The sequence below is a fragment of the Lytechinus pictus genome, unplaced genomic scaffold (genome assembly GCF_037042905.1).
Source record: "Lytechinus pictus isolate F3 Inbred unplaced genomic scaffold, Lp3.0 scaffold_19, whole genome shotgun sequence".
Taxonomy (NCBI): domain Eukaryota; kingdom Metazoa; phylum Echinodermata; class Echinoidea; order Temnopleuroida; family Toxopneustidae; genus Lytechinus; species Lytechinus pictus.
The window spans coordinates 1,669,466-1,679,213 of record NW_026974140.1 but is presented as its reverse complement, the minus strand read 5'-3'; positions in this window follow the sequence as shown (position 1 = coordinate 1,679,213).

Sequence of the window (9,748 nt, the reverse complement as noted above, 5' to 3'; positions counted from 1 at the left end):
ATATTGCAGTTCCCACCAGTTTTCTAATAATGAGTTATTATTGCCCAACATCAAAATGCCTAAACAGATACCTATTCATGAGCATAAATGTTTAATGTTTCATTTGTTAACTAATGAGCTTAATTTCTTTTCATGTGTTTGCATACTGTAACTTAAGATTGGAAGAAATCATGTATCATCGGACTGGTAAACACTACTAGGATGAATATCAGTATATGGGACTAGAGTGAAATTTCAGATCAGATTATTGGTATCTTTGGAAGAGTTTTAAAATGTGAAGAAATAAAATATCATATTTTGTCAATATCATAAATAATAATTAACATACACAAAAATCAAGTAAAAAATTTTTTTGTCCGGGGTCTAACTCAAGGTCAAAGTAAAGGTCAAAGATCATGACCTTATAAATCGCTCCAATACATTATTTGATGCATGTTTTGGATTCCTCTCTAAATTTCCTTTTGAATGGTACCAGTTTCATGAAAATTGGTCAACACGTTACGACGCAATGGCCATTGAAAGTTGAAGGTCACGCCCATTTTTGTCAAAACAAGGAGAAAAGGGCGGGCCGTAGCGCGAGAACCGACGGACCGATTGGACTAATTTTTTTTGTTTTGTGCGTGGGCCATGGGGAATTTTATGTGAACCAAATTACAATAAATTCTGAGAGGGTCAGGTGCAAAATTGCACATTCATTGGGTGAATTGGCATTGAATGACCTGATAGGAAAACCTTGCAGTCTCCCTATTACTATAGGACACAGACTCACTCTTTGCCCTTTCTTGTAAATGTTTCAAAATCAGTGATTTGAAGCCGGTTGGCAGTACACAACACGTATTAATTCACCGCCGAATTCGAAATGGTGAACGTGAATTGCGCATGACCCGTGCGCAATTAATTTGCATCCCTGCTGTATGTAATGATTTAAATAGCAAAGAAGTCCGCATTATTTATAGTCTGTTTTCTTACATATATATGTCATGCTTTTTTTTTTAGAATAATTAATTTTTGTATATGGCTAGAGTAGGTGTTACCCCAATTGACATGCAATATGAAAGACGAGACAGAATATAAGCATTGTAGAGAGTAAATAATATATATCTAGGGGCTTATTATAAACACTCGCGTCGCAGGCGGGTTCGTAATGACTCTGGTCGCGTTCGAAATCACTCAGGTTTTTTTTAGGAGGGGGAGTAAAGTGCACTCTGGTTATACAAGTCCTGGGGACCAACAAAATTGTTCCTTGGGCCAGGGCTTTATATATAAAGTAGTCAAGTACATTTTATTTAAGGCACTTAATTACCGGTTTAAAACAAAACTTGAATTTCAATTTCATTTTATTTTCCCAGCATGTTTGTCCCATTGAAGACACCGTAAGAAAAAAAATGGCACCGAAATAAAAAAAATCCAAAACCCGAGTGATTTCGAACGCGACCCGAGTGATTACGAACCCGCCCGCAATGCGAGTGTTTATAATAACCCTAACTAGGTACATCACATTTCAAACGATTTAAGATTCCAATAAAACATGCTATTTTGACAGAGATAGAACTTATATGATCATTCCAACATAAATTATTGCTTAAATTCACTCCTATAAACTTAGCTGAATTTTAAAATTGCAGATGAGTTGTATCCATATGAAGAAATCTGTCAGTTTGACTATATTGCACACCCCTTTTTTTATTGAATAAAACACATTGAGTTTTATTCGTTTTTAAGTAAAGTCTATTGCATATAAACCAAGCAGAAATTTCGGCAAGATTTCTATTTAATATTTCAACTAAAGTAGTAATATTATCATGGGAGGCAAGAAGGCTTCCGAAGGGATGAGTCATAAAGTTGCTGCTTTTCATGCTCTCATAGACGAACATGAGGCTGACATTGTTTGTGTAACAGAATCTAAAGTTTATGAAAATGTGTCCTCATATGAACTGTTCCCTACACATTTCAATTTGTATCGGAAGGATAGGAAACATGGAGGCGATGGGATTATCACAGCTGTTAAATCAAATCTTCATTGCCCAGAAATGGATACCATTACCAACTGTGAAATAATATGGGTATGCATCCACTTACAAGATGCGAAACCACTGTACATTGAAATTTCTATAGAGCACCTAGCCAACTTATTGAGTATTGGTCACAGCTTGAAGAGTCATTAGGTAAAATCTACCAAAAGAACATGCCTTTTATTGTGTTAACTGGAGATTTTAATTGTCCAGAGATTAATTGGTCTACTGATCTACCTACGGCTGGAGGCCACCATGGAAGGCATCTGTTGTCAGTCTGTGATGAATTTCATCTTACGCAGATGACCAAGGAGCCCACCAGAGTCACCGAGACAACGGCCAACATCCTGGATCTTGTATTAACCAACTTACCCTGCAAGGTCCAGAGGTGCATAGTCAGGGCAGGCCTTGGTGACCATGATGTAGTTGTAACTTCTGTTGTGTCAAAACCCAAGCTTCTCAAGAAACCAAGACATATAGTTTACTTGACTAACAAAGGTGACTTCGATCAAATGCGTAAAGATATGAGTCAGTTTAAAGAGCAACACGCTCTAAATTCAACTCAGAAATCTGTTTCGGAAATCTATAACAGTCTCAAAGATGCTGTGCTTAGGTCCAGAGATAAAAATATCCCTTGCAAAATGTCACGGCAATTGAATAGTCTTCCATGGGTAACTAAAACATTAGGAAACTGATCAAAAGATGCAACAAACTTCACAAGAAAGCCAAGAAGTCTTTACTGTCTACTGACTGGGAAATTTTTAGAGAAGTACGGCGAAATGTCAAGAAAGTCATCAAGAAGGCAGAGTCTGAATACATCAAGAGTAGCATTGATGACCTGAAGAAAGATCAGCGACCCTTCTGGAAGCACATCCGAGGTAAAAGACTGGATAATTCATCCATACCAACTCTGAAAAAGGACTCTAAACTTTTAATTACAGATTCAGAAAAGGCTGTAGCACTTGCTAATCATTTTAACTCCGTCTTTACAATTGAGAAGGATGACTACATCCCGTTCACGCTAAGTAAATTTCCTGCTATGGATGACATCGAGATTAGACAAGAAGGTGTTCTGAAGCTTCTCAAAAACTTAGACACTAGTAAAGCTGCTGGTCGTGATGAGATCACTGCCAGGATTTTGAAAGAATCAGCAGCAGAATTGGCTCCCGTTCTGACATCATTGTTCCAACAATCCCTGGACACAGGGATTCTCCCAGACGACTGGCTCTTGGCAAACATAACATCAATCTTCAAGAAGGGATGTAAAGAAAATCCTGAAAACTACCGTCCTGTTTCCCTCACATCAATTATGTGTAAGCTTTTGGAACATATACTTCACTCTCAGATCAGCAAACACCTTGATCAGCATAAAAAAGCTTTCAGTTTTCGGAAGGGACATTCATGTGTCACTCAATTGATTCAGGTTGTCAATGATTGGACGGAAGGAATTGACAACTTGCAACAAATCGATGCTGCAATTTTGGACTTCACCAAAGCCTTCGACTGCGTGACTCACGAAAGGCTTAAATCAAAATTACACCATTATGGCATCAGAAATAAAGTTTTGAACTGGATTAATATGTTCTTGACCCAGCGACAACAATGTGTTATCATCAATGGGGTAACCACAAAATGGCACCCAGTATATCCGGGGTCCCACAAGGGACTGTGTTAGGCCCGCTGTTATTCTTAATCTACATCAACGACATTGTAGAAGAGCTTCAGTGCAATGTACGACTGTTTGCGGACGATTGCATCTTATACACCACCGTCTCTAGTGTTCAAGATTGTTTCAGGCTCCAAAAGGATCTTGACGTTGTTTGTCGATGGGCCTCTATGTGGCAGATGACCTTTAATCCTAAGAAGTGTAATACTGTATGAGCTGTTATTTTCGCGGTGGTTTTATTTTTGCGGATATCGCGAATTGCCGATTGGCCGCGAATTTAACAACACGCGAAAATATTGACACATTTCATAGTCAGCGCCAATATCCCCAACAGCAAAGGTTTGCTTTTGAAAACATCTTGTGAAGTGAGAAAATTGAGATATGCACCTCTATATGTACAAAAAATAAGGTTTAGAAAGTACAGTTAGTGATTCAAAAAGTTAGCTAGAATTTCACTTTTTTAAATTTCTCAAACAAAATCAGAGCCTAAACTATTTTCTAACATAATTCTATCAATATTTATTCACTCACTGTGATATTACAATGTATTTTCCATGAAATTGATTTTATTGTCATCTTATTGACTATATACACACGTTTTGGCAACTATTTGCATACTCATTAATATTCATAAGTCACATGACCAGAGCTTTTACAGGGGTAAGATTCTGTTCACAAAATTCACAATTTTTGCACTGAAACCAAAGTTTTACAAAGTGAATCTAACAAATGACAACTTCTAAAGATTACTCTTACAGATCATACCGTGACATGATGAATTTTTAGATCTAAAGGTACCAAAAAGGTAAATTTAAGCCGCTTTTTTCCACACTTTGTTAAAGTTTGTAACTGTTTTTACCGGGACATATTTATGCATAAAGCACACATCAGCATAAAGACTTTGGAAACATAGTTTTGCACATGGTTTGCACTAGTTTTGGTTCTCTGAAATGATGTGGAAGTGTTTTGTACATCTTCCGATCGCGAAATTTAACAACCCGCGGGAACCCCGCGATTCGCGAAAAATTCTGTATGCGAAAATAACAGCTTGTACAGTATCATGTCCCTGGGTCTGATGAGGTCGAAACTCTTTCATGAGTACACCATGATCGGAGAAACAGGATCGAGTTCATGAACATACCTACTGTTATGGAATTCAATAGAGCAAAATATTCAGATTAATCCTGTTTAAAGATAATCAACCATTTAATTCAAATATAAATTAAGAAGTGTTGCCGCATCTATCGCAGCAAATAACTGTTCATTCAAAGGAAATAAATATATCAAATACATATATGGATTATAATTAAACCTTAAAATATATGAACAAATAAATGAATGGTCCCAGAAAAGATCTATCTGAGTTCAACTATTATTTCAACTCGAAGAAATCGCAAAGGCCCTTTATTTAATTATTGTGTTGGAATTAAAGTTTATTACTGACAATGTTCAGCAGTTCGGATCGGATCAATCGATCATCAAAGTCCCCTCGTGGTGTAGCCACGTCATCACATCGAGGTGTCCTCGCAGGAAGTGACGTATAGCTTTCTCGACGAATGATCGAACAGCGCGAAGAATCCCGAAGTTTTCCGAAGTTCTACCGAGTACTATGGTGGTCGGTCTGATAACTTTCCATGGATTTGTTCCCAAGACTTTCAGCTAAAATTGAATTAACAAACCATCATTTATTAAAATTGTCTGTTTATACTTAATTCTGGGACACTTTCTTTTCATACAAGAGGCTGTTACATCCTAACACAGCCCTGTCAAGAACTTTGCCATGAATTAAATCAAGGCTTTGATAAGTCACCAATTACTGTCGGAGTAGAGTCATAAAATATACAAATTAATCGCTGTAACACAAATAAGTTAAATACTCCAATCCTTTACTAAAGAGACGTTTTAAATCTCTGAATAACTCACAGACCTGGTATTTGAGCTTAAAACATTATACATATACTAATATGGAACATTTTAAAGTAGCACCTAACATATAATAAATTATAGTGATGGTAAACATAATAAATCCATGAATACCTCACTCTTCTAATTAAGCAATCGATATAGTTGAGGGATCGATTAGAACAATTAATTTATTTATTTATCACGACCATCGATACTGATTTTCTCTCGTTCCGTACGGTTGTTTACTTGTACATAAAATTCGCATAGAATTTCATTTTGTTAAAATAATACTTTCAATGTCTTCTTTCTACACAAATTTGCAATATCTTCATTTTGTCAAAATAATCGTTTACAATTATTTCTGGTGCTTAGATTACGAAACAAAATGCGTACTCACGGTTATATAGGCAAAATCATATTTATGGCAGGAAAATAGGGCTTGACGGAAATGTAGAAAACCCCAGCGACCTGGTGTTGCCTGAAGAAAAGATGCTGGTAGCCGAATTCATAAATCAAGGCTCTGATAAGTCACCAATTCCACAACACTCATACCGGCAAGATATAGGGTCACTCTCACAGCTAACCGTCCCTAGCCAGATCAAAAATCAACTGCGCCGTATGTGCTTGATACGTAAACCTTCAGACCTACGATATCGAACCACACCCTTATTTATTTGCATATTCAAATTAGGCCTAGGAAATATTTTCAAACGCCCTCTATAGTGAGGAAATAATAAAAAATCAAATAAATTTTCTTATTTATTCTGACACCTACCTTTGGAGTAACGATTTCTGCTGATCTTACTTGGAAATCACCCCGGGGGGGCACTCAGTATATAATGCATAGTGGGTATGTGCCGCGGAGGGGACCCCCATTTTTACACTTAAATTTCCGTTCCAAGGCATAGCATTTTTGTCTTATTGAGAAAAAGAAGAAAGAAAGCCGCTCCAAAGCATAGCATTTTCTTCTTATCGAGAAAAAAGAAGAAAGAAATCCGCTCCAAAGCTTTGCATATTTTCGTTACGCCGTTCCGGTCGCATTGATCTGCTACAATGAGCTGCAATTTTGGTGAAAAGCGGCCGCAGAGCGCTGTCCGACCATTGCCTCTGCGCGAGCGCACCCGGCGGAGGCCGCGCTAGCTGCATCATGCACGCATGCCTGTCTGTTCCATAGGGATGCATCATAGGAATGCATACGCACTCACACGCTGGCGATCCGTTCCAAGGTCCCCCGTTTTCACAAACATTTGTAGTTCCGAAGCCCGTTCCGAGGACCCTCCTTTTTACAATAAGCCCGCTCCAAGGCCCCCGTTTTTTGTCTCGCCCGCGGCACACCCCTACCACTTTTTTGGTCGAGTGCCCCCCCCCCCCCCCCGGGGAAATCACACTATCAGCGAATAGTCAGCAAAGCAAATAAGACTGCAGCTCTGATACCAAAGGGAAAGCTTACAAAGCTCTTGTTCGTCCACACCTGGAGTATGCGTCTGCTGTTACTGATCCCTACCAGGCTAGATACATCCATATGTTAGATAAAGTTCAGAGAAGAGCCGCTCGTTTTGTGATCAACGACTACAGTCGTAAGTCCAGTGTTTCCAGGATGCTAAAACAATTAGAGTGGGAAAGTCTTGTTGACAGCCGACTCAATGCCAGATTGAGCCAGTTCTACTTAATTCATAAGGGGGAATCTCCAGTAACGTCAACCAAACTCCACCTTAAAACTCTAGCCGTCCAAGTCGACGCTTCACACCAGATGCCTACAATATCATCAAATCCAGAACTGATAGGCACCTGTACTCATTCCTGCCCAGAACCATACGGGACTGGAACGACCTTCCCTTAGCCATTACATCAATGCAATCGCTTGACAAATTTAAGGCTGCTCTAAACTAATCAATTTCGCATCTGCACCCGACCACAGCATCATGGAACTTTCGTTCTGTTGCTGGGTACCCGTGATGATGATGAAGTGACGTATCATCGGCATACAATATAAAATGTGGTTCATGGCAAGAGTTACATTAACAATGTCTATTAAAAATAATAAAGGCTCAAGAATAGAACCTAGGGGCCTACCTGTTTTAATTTCTCCATGAAAGACGAATGGGTATTATTATAGACAGTAAATGTAATAAATATGACTTGAACCAATTAAAAGACACTCCTCTTATACCATTATATTGCAACTTTATCATGAGGAAGAGAATCAAAAGTCTTGGAGAGATCTTTAAAAATTCCCGTAACCTTAATACCGGCATTGAGCTCACTAATTATTTTATCATGAATTTCAATAAGTGCCATTTCCTATAGTAATTTTGACGGAAGCCGTATTGACTATCATATAATACATTGTGACATAATAAAAAATTGTATAGTCTGTTAAAAACCAATTTCTTTAAGATATTTGAGAAACATGGCAAAATTGATATTGGACAGTAGATGATGAATAGATTAGGATTCTCCTTTTTAAAAACGGGAACAACTTTTGATATTTTCAGTTTTGAAGGCGCAATTCCAGTTTAATACAAGAGAGGAATTAAAGATATGTAAGAGTGGGTCTATAATGAAAGGTAAAACATTCTTCACAACACATGGATCAATGTCATCAAATACGGTACTCTTAATATTAGATAGCGATTTACTGATATCTAATATTTCTTTTTTTGTAATCGGTTTAAAAAACATGAGAAAGTGGGTCACTCATATACATATCAAACAAATTAAAATGATCGTCATTGGGATCATTGTTTTTGCTCGATCTGATATTGACAAAATATTCATTTAAATTTTCTGCAATTTCACGAAGTCACTAATGTTACAATCATTGTGTAAAAAAGACTTTTGATTATCAGAATTATTTTTTTGTTTTCCCAAAATGTTATGGATAAGTTTCCACATTTTATTAGAATTTGTTTTCTAGGATTCAAACTTATCAAAATGATATTTTCTTTTCAACTGCCGGAGATTCAGGGTAACAGCATTTCGAATCTTTTTATATTTATCGTGATTAGCTTTCATAGAGTTTAGGTACAATTTATAACATTTATTTTTCTTTCTTGTAAGCTTCATCATATTGAGGGGAATCCGTGGCTTTCTATTCTGATAACGTTTACCAATATACTTTGTACTGATTAGCAGATACTTTATTACCTTGTATAACAAACATCTGCCAGATGTTTGTTATACAAGGTAATAAAGTTTAATGAGTCATACGCCATCTCCGGGTGGCTTTGTAGGTATACTTCTGACCAGTCCATGGTTGAAAGATCAGCACATAAATGATTAATGCTGCAGGGGATATCTTCCTGTAGGTGTGTACATGTACTTTTCATTGCTCATATATTACAATATCTGACAAATGTTACAAATGGAAGATAGGAAAGTGGTTGGGAATATCTGGTAAAAAGGCACCGACAAAGGGGAACGACTAAAAACATTTATGAATATATTGTCAATAATAGTTGATGATCTACTATTGGCTCGTTTAGGTCTGTCTTTAATGGAATAAAACCCCGATGAAATCACATGGTTCAAAAAATGAAGAAATAGAGGGCTTCCAGATTTTTTTAACAAATCGATGTTAAAGTTGCCCATTAAGAAGAAACATTATTTATATAACTATTATTCATCAGTCTATCAAAATATGAAGTAAATGCAGAAATACTCGATTTCGGTTTGCGATAAATTATCCCAATCATGATACTCTCCCCTGATTTGAACTCTATTTCAATGTGTAAATCATTGACACCTTCATAGTGCTCTGAAAAATCACACAATTTTTAATTCATATCCTCTCTAATAAATAGACCAACTCCACCACGGCCATTTAGTCGGTCACAATGTAGGAACTTCAATTGAAAAGGGGAAATGAGAGTTTGAGTTGATCCATGTTTCCGATATCCCAATCACTGAAAATCTAAATCTGATATTTGAGAGAAAACTGTGAATGTAATCGAAATTTTGAAATTAACTTCTTGCATTGAAATGGATCATGCTCAAGTGTCTTGTTACAGAGTTTTTGATAATTTCATTGAATTTGGAGGTCAAGTGATACTCACATTGGTAGAGTCAGTATATTCATCCTGGCCATTTTCCACAAGTTGTCGGTCTATATTATCTGTATCGACAGATTCTCTTGAAAAACGGAATAAAGATTCAAATTCCTAGT